The 16,440-nt window shown below is 39.9% G+C and overlaps 1 long non-coding RNA gene across 2 annotated transcripts; it reads right to left on the reverse strand.

Moving 5' to 3' along the window:
* Positions 1–499: 499 nt before the first annotated feature.
* On the reverse strand, positions 500–15,274 carry LOC113011411 (uncharacterized). 2 transcript variants are annotated; one of them, XR_003270539.1, is made up of 3 exons: positions 15,212–15,274; positions 7,790–7,883; positions 500–1,546 (listed from the first exon to the last, which is right to left on the reverse strand). It is a non-coding gene; the product is annotated as an uncharacterized LOC113011411 (long non-coding RNA). The 2 variants fall into 2 exon arrangements; XR_003270538.1 differs by lacking the exon at positions 15,212–15,274 and adding an exon at positions 8,059–8,566.
* Between the last annotated feature and the right edge of the window lie 1,166 nt (positions 15,275–16,440).

The raw sequence follows: 16,440 nt of genomic DNA on the forward strand, positions 1-16,440 counted from the left end.
ATGGCAACGCCTCAGTGCACAAAGAAAGAATCAATTGAAAGAAGTTTGTTAATGACCGCTTCATTTACAATAAATATAGATGAACTTTTATTGAAAGTAGAGTCTTTTGGGAAATTTGGGCATATTTAACTGAAGCATTAAAGTTTATTCTTAGACCTCTGAAAGAGCGGTTTGCTTTCATTAGCCTAGCTAAACTCCTAAATATGTGTCATGGACAAAATCATTAGTGGTTCACTTTGAATCACAGTATCTTCATGAAAACAAGACAGCTGAGCAAACTCGGTCTGCACATGTAGACTGCTCCATGATTTAATAGTGCGATTCAGAGATCAGTAGTTTTAACTGTATATTGTACAGCTGTTTCTACTTTTGAATGCAAACAGGTCTAGGGGCAATGTCATGGATACACTCACTTAATAATGAAACCAAACCTACAGCGATTAATTTTTTTTTTACCTTTGATCAAGTCTTGTCAGATTATAATGAAATCCAGGCCTGTTTCTGATTTCCCTGTAAGCAGTATTAAATGATTTTTGTTTTTTAGTAAGGATCCTTCTTATTTCTGCCTCATGTTGACATGTTAATTTGCTGTCTTCTCTCTGTTTTACATGAAAAATGTTTTAGTGGCTGTAGCAGTACAATCCCAGTACATCCCCTGACTGGCTTTTATTGTGAAGTGACTCATCTGCAGTAACTCATCCTGTATTAGTAAGAAAAAGAAAAAAAAAAAACAGAGTGTATGTCTAAAATTAGTTTTCTAACTTCCGATGCATCGTCAAGAGTAATCTAGGAGTAAATATTAGTAAATCAGTAATATTTTCGCATTTGTTAAAACGTAATATATGCAAAGGATTTCTCATTTTTGTTTTTACCCTACTTTATTGCAGCTACTCTGGTCTTTTCACTTCTCTGACTTTATCATCCAATAAAAGGATGTGTGACCTGGAAAGAGCTAAGATGGATTTTTCCTAGTGCATTAGGCCAAATTAGCTCATTGCAAATGCAAAATTAACATGCAGATTCACAGCCTGAATTGCTGCTAGTGCATCATATTCATCATCATCAAAACCGGAGAGCGAACGAATTTGGGTGTCTAATCACCAGGAACAACAAACAAGAAAAACCTATCAAGAAATAGCAGAATTTCCCTCCAATCAGACAGTTAACTGACCATCTAATCTGCTCCGCATGCTCAGCACATCTCGACGATCCACACAGAAAGCTCCTATGACATGAAGTGTGCGGTTCACACTTAAATTTGGGGTCTAGTTTGTGGATGACAGGTGAAGCAGAGAGACGCGCACCTTTATGTAGCGGGACAGGGCGACAGAAGTCAAGTTGATGCAAACAAAACTCTCCAAACTGAGATATAAATGACAAAACAGGGAGGTGGACAGGTGGAGTGGTGGAGGTACAGATAACTACCTTCACATAATATTGCTTTTTCCTTCGGGTTAGAAAGAGCAGGAGCTTGTCACTGGCTGGTGAGTAGATCTCCTTTGCATTGCATTTTTCTTTCTCCTCTTTCAATGCAATTGCTCATCAGCTGGGAAAGAAAAAGAAAAAGAATACAGTGTTTATGTCTGAGAGCAATAAGTCACCTTGAGAGAACGGTTTCACATAGCAGCTGGTGAAGGCACATTTAAATCCAACTTAACTTTCATAAACTGTTGAGTTGAATCTGGTAACAAAGCTTTGATGTCACCTCAAAGTGTTTTAGACATCTGTGGATTAGAGACTCTCCCCTTATCAAGCAGCACGTCTGCTTAACACAGTGAAAGAGATAAAGAGGTTTCTGTGAAAATGGACACAGAGGACCGGTGTGGTAACTGTTACATACAGCCCACATCCGTAGGGTCAACAGCTGCTAATGTTTAGCGGGCCAAACCCCAACTGAGCACTGTTGACTTACAGATGCTGTTGAGGAAACTTAAGATTCACACCTCGTAAAAAGAAGAGGCAGATGTTTGCATATTAATAGAGACTGTGGAGACTGACTGGTAGAGGGAGGCATTACAGCTGCTTCATTACAGTGTACAGTGTATGGCACAGATGGATATACCCGCTTTTCATCTCTGGGGCATTTTGATCTGGATGCTTTTACATGCCAGGTGTGAAGTCCACTTCACTGCAGTCGCTACACATTTATGTTGTATAGTGCTATAACCTTTCTTCCATCTATGCTTGCAAATCACATCTGAGCACAGAATGGGTGATTGATCGCAGAATGGGTGAGTGAATTTCTGAAGTCTATCTTAAAACCATACCAACATGGATATACTAATACTTAACTCTGTTTCTACTGGACATAAAGAGATCTAATTTTACTGTGTATGGTTTGTGTAGTAATGCCGCCATGCAGATGCCTTGGAATTCGAATGTTGGATCTCTGTAGTGACATCACACCTGAGTTACTTTCCAGTAAAAGGGATGATAAGCAGGATTTCTTTGCTTTTAGTATCGCTAGAAAAATTGCTATACTAAACAGATCCTGTTACCCAGGAAACCAATCAATACTGATATTTCTTTTGATGACACGACGGGGGGGGGGGGGGGGGCTATAATTATTGCCCCATATAGTGTCCCTTTTAGATTACTGTCCAGTTGTATACTGTACATTATTCATTTAGTAAGATTCCAGTAATCTAAAACATGCTGTTTAGGATTTTATACAATCCATAATTAATTCATAATCAACTTCTGTTGCTTTTGTGGTTTTTAAAACAGGGTTTGTTAATCAGCACAATCCCTAATGTAGATTTTCACAAAGCATAATTTGTTGCTTTGGTAAATTTAAATATAGCTAGTTTAATACCGAATGGGAATCTTCAACAAAAGCTTTTTAATTCTAGTTTTGAACTGATTCACTTGTTTAAATAAAGATTATGAATGCACCAGCAATAGTTAATAATATAATTCTACAATATGGTAAAGAAATGATAATTTCTGCCTTGTTGTTTTTTCAGGTATTTGCAAAATGACACAAAAAGGCTGTAGGTGTGCTGTCAATGTCATGTCTCACAAAATAACTATGAGGAATTGTCTGTCTTAAAGGTGGAGGTAGAACAACGCTACATGGAGGTGTTTCTGAATGCAACACAGTATATCAGACACAAATCTATTGATTTGCTCATTCAACACCTTTACTGGGCTATAAATCTCGCTTCACAGTCACACAACCCACTGGGGCAATCTGGTTCCACAGACTGGCTTGATTGCTGAAAAACCTAATGGAAATGCAGCATAATGTCATTCACTTAATATTTCAAAAATTATTCTGAATGGTAACTAGTTTTTTTACAGTGAGAATGTGTAGTGGTAATTTGAACTGCAATCAGCATCCACTAAGTGCTGCAAAAAAATCAGTGAAAATCAGATCAAGTGAGGCTTTTGCATTCTTCCGTCCTGTATACAAATGGCCACATATGAAGACACATGGGAACCTGAAGCAAAATTAAATACTGTCGCTGGATGGATGATGTTTCAGGCTTGCTTTTATTACACATAGGTTTGGCTCCATACTGTCTTCTTCTTCTTCATTTCCCTTATACAGCAGGTTGCTTTAGAAATCACTGCAGTGGATCATCTAGCTCAGTCTCACCCTATTCATATCATCCGTTTCTGTCACACCAGCCCTCTGCATGTTGTCCTTTACTATATCCACAAATTTTCTCTGTGATATTCTTTCTTCCCTCCTGCCTGGTAACTCCATATTTAACATGCATTAGTGCTCCTCTGCACATGTCCGAACCATCTTGGCCCAGCATCTCTACCTTTGTCTGAGATTTCCCTCTAAAATGTACATTTCTAGTCCTGTCCATACTGGTCACTCCCAGTAAAAATCTCAACATCTTCAGCTCCACCTCTATCTCTTTGTTAGTGCCAAATCAAACCAGATCTTACCACTGCTTTGTAAATCTTTTCCACCTGCTTCCTACTCTTGCTGCAGATAAGAATGTTGTCAACATCATAGTTCATGTAAACTCCTGTCTGACCTCATCTTCCATTACCACTGGAAACAAGAAGGGGTTCAGCACCAATCCTTGATGTAACCCCACTCCTATGCTTCTATTTTGAAATTTTAGTATTTACCCAATTAAAGGAATGACTTGCACCGATACAGGACCCAGTATAAAACTAGAGAGGCGGTCACCGCAGGGGAGGACACCAGCAGGAGGATTGGAGTGTCATTGAGGCAATGGCATGGAGAGGTTTTATGTGAGGTCAGCAGGAGACACAGGTGGGAGCAGACATAAAGGGCAGGCTGCAGAGGGGCACGCTGAAGTGGAAGCAGATGCATGAGACATGTTTAGCGCTCTAGCATTTGTTAGTGAGACCAAGGCGTAAATGACGAAGGGCGGCCTGTGGGAGGAAATTAGAGGCAGGCAGAGTTTATTTGCCCCTAGCAAAATAAAAAGATAATAGAATGTGTTTTTGTGTGTGTCATGTTTTTTGGGGTTTTTTGTTTTGTTTTTTATTGAAAATAAATTATTTTTAGAGCTGTTAGTCATTTCAACTACCCTCTTTGTTTTACTGCTCTCTGCCCAATCAGAAAAGTCTTCTTGTCATTAGTCCATCACCAAAACTCAAGACCATAAGTCATTCGGCAGACTGCCATCTGACGATGCCAAGCTACATCGTCCCCTGACACCCCCCTGCAGTCTTCAGTCTCTTTTTTGCATTGCCCTTTTTGAATCTAGCTCCACCTATGTGCACCTTCCACCACTCTTATATGTCACACTGTGTTGTTCCTTGAAATATGTGTTCGCAAAAGCCATTCTCATCCTTTTCACAAATTCCACTGCCTTCTTTCCTTCCATATTTCTCTCCTTAACACCACACCTACCCAACAGCTTTTCTTCACCCCTGTTCCCTTCACCTACATCTACACCGAAATCCACTCCAATCACTCCTCTCTCCCCTTTGGAGACACTTTCTACCTTTTTATCCAATTATTCTGACTAATTCCTCTTTCTCTTCTGAATCCCTCTTGTCAGACCTTTGCACTGACAGCATTTAGCATCACCCCTTCAATTTCCAGCTTCAAAGTCATGATCCTGTCTGACAATGTCCTAATATCACAGAACTATTCACATAGACTTACTTCAGGTTTACCCATACTTCAGTCTATATTGTGGTAGAACATGGTTTGGATCCATCTGCCCTTGGTTCCCTTCTATCTGCACACACACACACACACACACACACACACACACACACACACACACACACACACACACACACACACACACTATATCTACCTTTCTTCTCTCCATCATATCAGCTACCTGAAGTCCCTACTCTCACTGCTTCACTCCTGCCTTTCTTTCTCTCTCACTTCCTTCAAACATGCCTTCCCCCTCTTCATTTTCCACCAACAGTAGCACAATTTCCATCTGCACCCTGCTGGCCAACAACATCAGAGGCAGTCATTGCCAAAATGGGCCCAAACCAGTCCAGTGTGTAAATCTCATTCTCGATGATGTGCATGTTTGATTTGGCAAAGGTTTTATGCCAGATGCCCTTCCTGATGCAACCTTTCCCATTTATCCAGGCATGACACCAGTTCTAGGAGTACACTGGCTTGCGCCCCCACTCGCCGCCACTTAGTTTGGCTCCATACTGTGTATACGTTACATGATTGACGCATGGAGAAAAAAAAAAAGTCTGACAAAAGCATAGAGAAAAGCAAAAAAGTCTCCAACAGCAAATACTGATTGAATGCAGTGAGCTCACCCATCCCTAAAAGCAGTAGGCACTGAAAGTCTGAAGTTATAAGCTAATAAGCACAGGGCTTCTTTGATAGTCGATTGTCAACAAGTCAATCAGTCAACAAAAATAGAGGAGCTGAGTTATTGTGTTCGTATGAATGTTTCCAGTGCATTTAAACTTAATAGTTTTACTTCTAATACAAGATCACTTTGAATTGGCAGTCACGCAGACATTGGTCCTGTGATGGTTTCACAATTGCTTGTACAATGCAGAAAGCAAGGCTTAAAAATAAAAGAAAACTTCAAGACTGATAAAAAATGATGTAAATAAATCAGCAAGAGCAGCACGAAAACAGATAATCAACAAATATAAACATAGTTAGACCTGACCTCAGGGGGGCTTCTCTAAGTATATATTTCCTGGAAATAGCACAGGATGATGAAGGAGCTGTCATTGTGCCAGAGTGGGAAAAGTAATGCGGTATATATTTAATCTCTGATTAAACATCATGAATGGTAGGCCAGTCACGTTCACTATGTCAGGGTTACCGTTTCGTACTCCGCTCGCTTTGGCTCACTTAAAAAAAGACTGTTTCATTCGGCACATTTTCCTGCGATTGGCGTGAAGACACAACTCACAGGGTCACAGCAACATTTGAGGAAGGGGTGGTGACTGGATTGCTGATGCCCCCCCTTTAAAATCCACTCCCACTCAACCCTTTTATTTCCTGGGGAAAGAAAGAGGGGAAAAAACTCTTTTTTTCCCCACTTTTTTTTCAAAGCAGTGAGCGAGAAAGCGTGAGAACAGTCACTGCAGGGCTTCAGGAACATTGTATCTGTCTGTAGGATGAAAAGCCTTGCAGCAGAATGAGAGAATGAGAGGCCTTTTTACCAGAGCCAAGCTCAATGAGAAGGGGGAAGGGATAAAGTGAAAGAGTTCACTACTTCCCACTAAATTAGATTAAGGTGAGTATTGATTGGGTAATACACGCCAGTAGGCCTATAGTGCAGCACCGTCTACAACAGAAGCTGTTTCAGCATTTCCTCAAGATAATGAAAGCGGTAATGAAAGTGCAGGACAACTATCTTATTACAGCACATTTACAACAATGTATCACAAACCACTAAAACAAACCAAAAAAAGAGAGAGAGAGAGACGGGAAATAGAAAACATCCATTGGTACTCGATTCAAGGCATTGCCGCCCGAAGAGCTAAAAAGTACAACACTGAGATAAGTCAAAGAGGTGGTGTGAGCAAACCTGCTGTCTCAGCAGTCTAAAAGATGTGTTACTGATAATGGGGCCTCTCTGCATGCAGGTTCTGATGCCAAAATTCAAGCCAAGACTTCTGTTTGTGCCCTCATGGCAAAAACTCTAGGACTCTCCATTAATCTGCGCTTAAGCTGCCTGGCTTCAAAAACAGATGCTTGAGGAGGATAAGGCAACTCGGTGGGAGAGAAGGTACGTAAGCCTTGGTTAGATAAGGGGGGAAAAAGTGGCAGCTTTACAGTGTACTATATCAGCTAGATGGGACTTCATAGGGAAACTTTCTTTTTCTATCATCCCCCCTTTTTTTAGTAGAACACCACAAACTACTCACAACGTCACCACCTTGTCTTCGAGCTGATTTTGTTTTGTTTTTTTATTTTTTATAATTATCAGTGGGGCAAAAATACAAACTAAACAGGCGTGAAATACCAATAAGCAAACCTGTCATAGAGACTGCCAGTTATTCCTATGACTTTTTGTGCGTGTGTGTTTTGCTGTTTTCCATTGTTGTGTTGTGAGTGAAACTAGATCAAAGAAAATGAATCACAGACATTATAACATGTAGTGTGTTTAAGATGTTTTTACCAACTTAAATTGTGTTTTCAGTAACAAAATATAAATATGTTACTGTCATAAATCATACAAGGAAGCTAAACAAGTGTCTCTTTTTGTGAATATTGCCTGTCACAATCAAAACCAAAGGAAACACTGTATTGCTCCCAACAAAGAGGTTGCATGTCCATGAATTTACTAAATCTTTAAAATGATTTAGCTGCTCCCTTTAACAGTCGCCACAGAGGATCATCTACCTCCATCTCACGCTATCCGTAGCACCCTCTTCAGTCACACCAGCCCTCTGTCTCATATGTTGCTGTGCAGCAGGCAGGCCATGGAACCAATATGCTGAACACAGGAGAGAGATGTGAACAGTTTTATTACTGGTAACATACTGAAGGTAACTTAATAAACACGGCGCAAGGCCAGAGCAAAACAAAGGAACAGAGGAACACACAGCAATAAGGGTTGAGGGACGATGTGACAAAGAATAACGGGAAACAGAATCAATATATATACTCACAGGATAATGAGAGGAAAGGCAACAGGTGGGACACACGGCTGGAAACTACAGACATGACGGGGCAGGGGAAGTAAACAATACAATTCACAGGAGGCCACGGTTACTGCAATGACACTGGAAGACACAACTGAGTGGGGAAGAAGGGTTAACCTGACATAGACAGGGGAGCGTGGGAAGGACAAATGCAGACAAGTGTGGGACACCAAGGAAAACGAAAGAGAACAAATCCAGCCTGATGAGGCCAAGGGAGTTAAACTAAATACAAATGCACAGAGGACAAAAGACCAAAGTAGAACAAGAAGTAACTGAGCAGAAGACACACTCACATAAATGAACGTATTGTGAAACTCAGACCTGACACAGAGACAGAAATGTAAAGAAACATTGAGACAAGATAGAGTGGATACGAAATGGAACTAATGTCATCAAACAAGAAAAAGGTTCTAGTTCTTGGTTCTAGCTTCTAGTTCTTAAATATAAACCAAGTTGTTTACATGTCTGTGAAGGTTCTCAGTCATCCAGGTAAATCGTAGTCTTAGGAGCTTGGAAAGAAGTCCAGACGCTTTTCTTTCCTAGCTCCTTAGACCAAGTTGTTTACAGAAAAGAAGTACAATATTTTAAAAAATGTGTGGTTAATAAAGTTTCCTGTTGAGTAGTTACAGTATAAGACAGATCCAACTACAGCCCTCACTTTACAATTGTCATCTATCCCGCTTTGGTTTACAACTTATAGTTAAAGCTTAATCAGATAACCCATGGCTTAGCACGGGTTTCACATGATGTACTGAGCATTTCTACTCATGCTTTTTCATTCTTGGTGTGTTTATTTGCTTCTACTGCATGTCATGAATTAACTTCTCTCTCTTGCCCATAGTTTTGTTTTCTCCTTGGTCTCTATATTTTCGTTTTTTATCTTTCATATCTTGCAACATCTAATATTGCAGTGGGTTTACCTTACAAAGTGCCTCTGGGCAACTATGAAGTTGTTCTACGTAAATAAAAGTACATTTAATTGAACTGAACATCAGGGTGTTACTCAGCTGAAGTATATTGCTGTATAGACTGTAGAGTCCCCAACCACAGCTAGCAAGTGATGGCTATGTAGCTGCAGTGAGCTGGTATTTGCACTGATGAACAAACTAGTATTTCGCTTGCATGTAATAATCCCCTATGTACAATGAGTCATATCTTTTTGTTTTATGCAACTGATAATGTATACCTCCAAGTATGATGCTACAAAAAACAGATATCACCCAAACAATCAAAAATGTATCCATTAAAAGCCACCAGCAACACATTATCCAGTGTATGGTCAAGTTCAAGGGAATCTGATAAACCATAGGGATCACCTCATCAGTGCATCAACCCATTTCTTTCTTTCCTTTTTTTTTTTGTAATGGAACATGGGCCTTTCTTCACTATGTTTCTGCGAATGGAGTATAGAGTGTAAGGCAATCTGTGCAGATCATGTGATAATCTATGGGTCATATGACAGATGTAAGAGGCCTAATCAATAGACTCCTCCTGCTTTCACTTTAAGTGCATCATTTATTATTCAAAAGCTTTATTTATGCATATATTATTGAACAGCCCATGAATTGGATTGATGTTCCTTTGTGCACCTGATTGTAACAAAAATACCCAAATCTTCACTATGAGTGTTACATTGTTTTCCCTGATTGAGTGGAATATGCATCATGGATTTTCACCTCAGTCACTGTAAGCATTTGCATTTCATGTTTTTGTCCCTCTTAGTAATCAGTTTCACAAGGATCTGCCTAATGGTCTGAGACAGTTTAGTCAACAGATCCCATGATAAACAGCCTATTTCTGCCTAGTTGCTAGATTATGTTTTCTGGGAACAGTGCATCAGCATTCAACAATATGCAGTTTCTGCCTGTGTGGAATACTGCTGGCGACTCAGAGCATTTAATAAAAACTCGATAAAAAATGATGCTGGTCGCACCGCCGAAGGCAGAGCTGCTAAATCTCAACTAAAGTGTATTCAAATCGACCCCTGCGCTTGCCTATCCTGCCATCGTGAAACCATTATTGTGTTTAGTCATTGCATTTTATGATTCCGCATAACAATTCAGCAGATACAGAAATATAGCAACAGACACAAAACTCAATTACGGTGGCCCGACACCTAAGTTTGTTTGCTTTAATTTATAGTCTAGCTGGACTCGTGGCTTGCTGATGGCAGTAGAGCATGAAAGGCCAACGGCTGATTTAAGCAATAATATTTGGAGTCAAATTGCAGGGTGTGGTGTTTGAGTTTTATTCATATCTCTGACCAGCCTCTTTTGTTTCTTCCCTCATATAATAACACCCTATTGGCCTCGCATTTTAGACAGTATGAGTACAGGACATATTTTTGAAATTGTTTCCTATTGAAGTAAACAGCTAAGGTTTTTCTTCTTGTCTCCATGTGAAAATATTTGTACCTCTTTCACTTGTAGATAAGAGGTCAAATTAGTGGCTTTTGCAAAGCACAGATTGTTTTCAATACACATTCAAAATTCTCTTGTCAGGGATACTAGAAGTTGAGCTCCACTGATAGCAGGGCTTTAACCTTAAGGGCAACAAATCCTTTTTGAGTTTGGGTTGCATATCACAGTGGATTAAAATGTTTTGTCGCACACTTAAATTAGACACTTGTAATCACAGCTCTGACACATTCTTTGTGGCTCCTAGCAAACTATTTGCACTCTCAAAACAAGTCCGATGTGCAACAGTGTGGCCACTGGTCCGGGATGTGTGATAAGCAATGAGCAAGGGGGTAAAAGTGCTGTGGAATTCAGCACTTCCCTCAATGCTCCCACCGTCATACAAAGAACACGCTCCGGTCTAGCCACTCACGCACACACACAAATGCACACAGACTCCCAATGGAATGCGACCCTTAACCCCGATACTTCCAGACAGTAATTAAAGGCAGACAGTGTATTATGTGACAGTGCACAGTTGGTCAGATGGAGACAGAGTGAGACACAAGGGTAAGGGGGCCTTGGGGTCCAATGTGACGTCCAAAATAGACCTCGGAGATTAGGGACCTGCTGAAAAGCACCCACACTTGTGCAAGAATGTCACAGCTTGCCATGATTTTTTATTAAAGCTGCCAGCATCTTTTTCCATAATGACTGGATTCCCGTGACCGTGAAGGTTAATAGGCATCTCCCACTAGTCAGCCACTCCCAGGAATGCATTACATTCCTATGGATTCATCTCAATTGGCTTCGAAGGTTTTGAATGACTGGACCAGGTCAGAGATTAAGAATAACATGTCTAGAAGCTGTCACCGACACACGCTACGCAGTAGCTCAGATCAAAAAAGCTTAATTTGAACTCTTATGTTGCCTTTCTGTAGTTTTCCAAGACAAACACATGAAGTAAGAAGTGTTTATTATATTTTTGGTTCTCCAAGAACTGGAGGTCAACTCTTTCGTTATTGTCCAAGCTATAGAACAGAGTTAGGTACAACAAGGACTCATTGTGCAGTGCTAACCATTTCTATTTCAGGTCACTCGCTGTTGTATAAGATAACGAGCTTCATTATAACAAAGTGTGTTATTATATCTTTCACTGGTCCCTTGACTCGTGTTTGCCAGCGAGCATTATTAAAACTCACAGCTGGGTATTTTATCAGCTGTTTGGCAGACAAGGAGTCATTTTGGGTGCATTGTTTCAGAGGGAAAAATGACGTGTGGCTCCTGTTGGAGGATAATGCAGAACAGAATTGTATTGGCACAAGAGAGTCTGGTTAACTTCTGAGTCATGCTGCAGATTTGGAGGATTAGAGGAAGAACAATGAGATTCTTTCAGGGACTGAGATAAGCATATTGTGAAAATAGATGGGCAGCGATGGTGCCAGAAACTTTTTCTGGACCAAAAGATAAGAGAATAAGATATGGTCTTAGAAATTGTGTGAACTGAAAAATTAATTAAACACTGATTGTGTAAAATCCCTCTGAAGAAGAAAACATCTAATTTGAGCTAACAATCTAATTAATCAGAATCACAGTATCAGTAATTAAAGGAGAAGCTAATAAACCCCGAATGCACATTCAGCATTGGGGGTTTATGCTAGTAGATTAACTACAATAGTACTGTACTGTTAGTGCCGTTTTGGCCAGTTTACATGAACTTAACGGTGAAACTTTAAACTGTCTGTGGCCATAAAAGGAAAGGAATTAGTTTTTATTTTTATGTTAGCATTGCTTCTCCACTGTAATTGAAACCCATGACCAGCCCCGCCCCCTTTGTCTTTCATCCTAACAGCTGTGAAGGCTTGCCCAGGCAATGCATTTACCAGACAGCTAACAGCACTGCTGCAAATGAGTCGGCTGTGCTCAGAGAAATCACTATATTCATATTTAGCCAAATTCATGACTGCCCAACATATAAAACACATGAGTAACATGTTTTAAATGCTACTCATACAAGTAAAAATTCATTCCCCATAAATAGTATAGTATATTTTCATTCATGTTTTAACTGTGAACAGGTGAGAACCAGGTAGCATTTTATTGCCATCACATAGGTTTGATCTTTTTTTGCTAAGGTATTTTGACCTACTTTTTCTAAATAAATTTAGTTTACCCAACTAGATTTCTCCCCAGGGTCACTTTGCTGTAATTCAACTACTTCCAGAGTGAAGAAAGAGGTAATTAGCATAGCAAAACTATGCTTTCAAAGTAGCTTCCTCAACACTGAGCACACTGTATGCATTAGCAGTAAGAAGCACTGAGACACCGCGATGTCCAGGTTCACTTTAAATGAGATAAGGAGCGCTTCGCCTGTCTTGCACTGCACTGTGCACAGTTTGCAGTAAAATGCATCATTTGCAAGCTGCTACCTGGGAAATGATATTCATTACGCGTGAGCTCTTCCTGGCACAAAATACATCTGTGTCTCACAAATTAACTGAGTGCCAGCCTACAGACTTGTTTTGACGCAATTTGTCATGCCAGCTTCATTTGCCCCATTTAAAGCGGCAATTAGAAATTGGCTGCACTGGCTAAGCCCTGGGGTAAGTCACACAGACACAGTTCTCGACCTTCTCACCCACTGATACTGTTTTGCCAGTGGCCTCGTTGATGATCAAGAGTGTTACATTTTTGCACCCTGAAGGACGCTCAACACGTTAGTCCCTTAGGTGTAATCCGGTGATGTATTCTGCTTCATTACCATTTCAAAATGCAGAATTACCTGTCAGAGCTCTATTGGGAGCCAGTGTTGCCAGCACTCCCACACCCACAGTAACAAAGGGTACTGCCTCTTAACACATAGATTGTCATTAAATGAAACCGGAGCTATTTGTAGGTTCATTAATTACACCCTTTCACACACCACTTCCCTCTGCCTGGAACAAAGGGAAGGTGAACGAGGACTTCCATTTTTGCTGTACATCAATGTCAGATTACAGCCATCCTGGCTTCAACTTGCTTCCCTTGCGCTCTCCGTGTGCCCCGGAGATATGTGATTAATTATAATGAAAGGGGGAAAAAGTGACACTGATGTCCGTGTGTATACACTGTCACCTTAAACTTTATACAAGAGTCATGGCCGTGAAATTGGAGCAACTCGCTCAGAATTTTTATGATCATCCCGTCTTGTTCTCAGTATATGATTTCTGTAAGAGGTGGTTTGAAATGTCATGCGAAATCGTGTCCATTTCCTTCAAGCGACTGAATGTTCTGCTGAAATTAACTTGGAAGGCAATATTAGTCTTGAGTCATCATCCCGTTACTGTTTAGCTCTAATGAGTAACTGGAACATATCTGGTTGTTTGCCCTGGAATGTGATACTTTACTGTGCATTAGGCACTCTAGACGAGAAAACACAGCAAAGTAAAGTTGAAGGCAGTTGTGAGAGGATGCTATTTCCCACTTTTCATAAACATGAGCTAATGAGCCACTGAGAGTTGGCCAGAAAGCATCAGTCTGTCTGCTTTATGTTTGTGCAGAGATTGAGAGTGTAAAGCTTATATAACAGTAGCAGAAGTTTACTTTGCTTTTCAAACACGGCGCTTATATGCACGCGTAGATTCATCAAATCGTAACATGCTTAAGTCAGCATTTAATTGTCACCACTAATCTGTCACATTTAATGTCTTAATTAAAATAATAAATCATAACACCTCATGCATCTCTGTTAATAATTGAAATCATCCCCCCACATAACTAATCACAAAGCTAACAAAGCTAATAAAAGTACATAAAACTCAATCCTTTTGTTGAGTGAGACAAATTTAAGTGTCTTTTTAAACACACACCAGCTGTTCACGTACATCTACAAAGAGCCACGGCCTTTTAATGGAAGACAGGTGGCCTAAAAATAAATGGAAATAGTTCCAAGTCTGTATTATGTCTGCACTCAAAACAGGTCTTTTTCCCTCTATATAATAAACAGACTGTTTCAGAGGTCATCACTCCTAGTGCATTATGGGAAAAGTGCTCTGCTAGAGTAATAAACTTCAGTGTGTCTTTATCTGATAAGAGCTGTGGTTTTACCCTCGATTTATGGCTTCATTAATCTGTGAGCCTTGTATTTTTCTAACCTTGTTAAATCTTCTAGACTTATCTCGGAGCAGATGCACATTTAAAGGTTTTGATTTAAACAATTGCCGTTCAAGTTAACGAGCAAACGATGAAATCAAGCTGCTCTGTATATATATTTTTGTGACCTTAAGCAAAGAAAAAAGCTTTTCCCTTCATTATTTACATTCAGTAGATTCTGAAATGTTTGCTCACAGTGACAAATAACTGAGCTTTAATTAAATAATAGTTTAAGAATAACATTGTAATGTCCTGTGATGCAAAAAAGGAAGATGACATGAGGAAAAAGGCCCGGCTATTGTCTCTCTCAACACCAAGTTTGCCAAGTAAGCAGACTATCAGATGGTTTTTCACATGTTCCTGCTTCTATTCTGATGATTTTTGGTACTTGTCCATTAAAAATCGCATGCTTGTTTCTCTCAGTAGATTCACAATAGACAGAGGCAAGAGAGGAAGCAGCAGTAACACATAAATATGATAGAAATACCATAAAGGTTCACAGAAGTGTCAATAAATACATAAATGAGTGTTTAAACTTGTGCAAACATAGACAGAAATATAGCGTATAAAGTAGAAACGGAGTTCAACACAACCTGAATTATCTTAAGGCAGCTTTCTTGCAATTTCTTTAAGTAGTCTTTGGGAATAGTTCTCCAGGCTTCCTGATGGACATTCAAAGCTCTTCTTTGGATGTCGGCTGCCTTTTGTTGCATTCTCTGTCAAGATGATCCCACACTGCATCAGTGATGTTGTGGTCTGGGCTCTCATACTGTTCCATTGTGTGTTTTTCTATCCAGGTATGCTTTTACTCCAATGGCAGTGTGTTTGGGATCATTGTCATCCTGAAAAAAGAAGACATTGCCAATCAGACACGTTCCAGATAGTATTGTAAGATACGTCAAAATCCGATGAGACTTTTATGCCTTCATAATTCCAACAATTTTAACAAGATCTCCAGCACTACTGGTTAAAATGCAGCCCCAAACCATGACAGTCTCCACCATTTTTTACAGATGGCTGTAGACACTCGGTGTCATACCTTTCTCCTGACCTCCTCCATATATGATGACAGTGATTTGAACCAAAATGTTAAAATTTGATTTCATCACGCCAGAAGACACGTTGCCCCTGATTTTCAGTCCAGTTCTTGTGTAATTTTGCACACTTCAGCCTTTTTACCCTTAACTGCTTCTTGACAGCTGCCATTCCTGTTTCTTAAGGGCCTGATTTCAGATACTTTTCATCTACTGCATAGTTGTTGTTTTTTAGGACCTGCCACTTCTTCTTTTGTCCTGCACTTGTCCGGTTTCCTCACTTTATTTAAGGACCCACTGCATACCATGTCACAATGTGCCAAATTTTCAGCTAATAGCCTTGTCGGATTCACCCTCGCTATGTTATGCCTGTCAAACTGCTATCATGTTTTTTAGATCTGGCAAAAGAGATGGGAACAAATTATGTGTATTTATGACAGGCTGCTAATAACAATGTGCCTGAAGAAACAGTTTAAAATCAAACCTTTGCTAAGTTGTCTGTTATGCACAACAATGCTTCATCCCTTGAGTTCGATAGCTTTTTTATCCTTGGATATTTCAGTGTGTTGTTAAGTGGCTTAACAAAGAAATAAGAAAAAAACTCCTCTAAAAATGGTCAGGTACAAGGCCTGGACAGAAAATAAGTTTTTCTGTTTGTTTGTTTGTTTGTTTGTTTGTCTTTAAACAAGGTCCAGAGCAGAACTCTGGAACACCTAGGAAAGGCCTGAGGAACTATTACTAAGACCAATTTAAAAAAAAACATACAAGCACGCCTAGCTCCTTGGAAG

This window comes from Astatotilapia calliptera, chromosome 18, assembly GCF_900246225.1.
Source record: "Astatotilapia calliptera chromosome 18, fAstCal1.2, whole genome shotgun sequence".
Lineage (NCBI taxonomy): Eukaryota > Metazoa > Chordata > Actinopteri > Cichliformes > Cichlidae > Astatotilapia > Astatotilapia calliptera.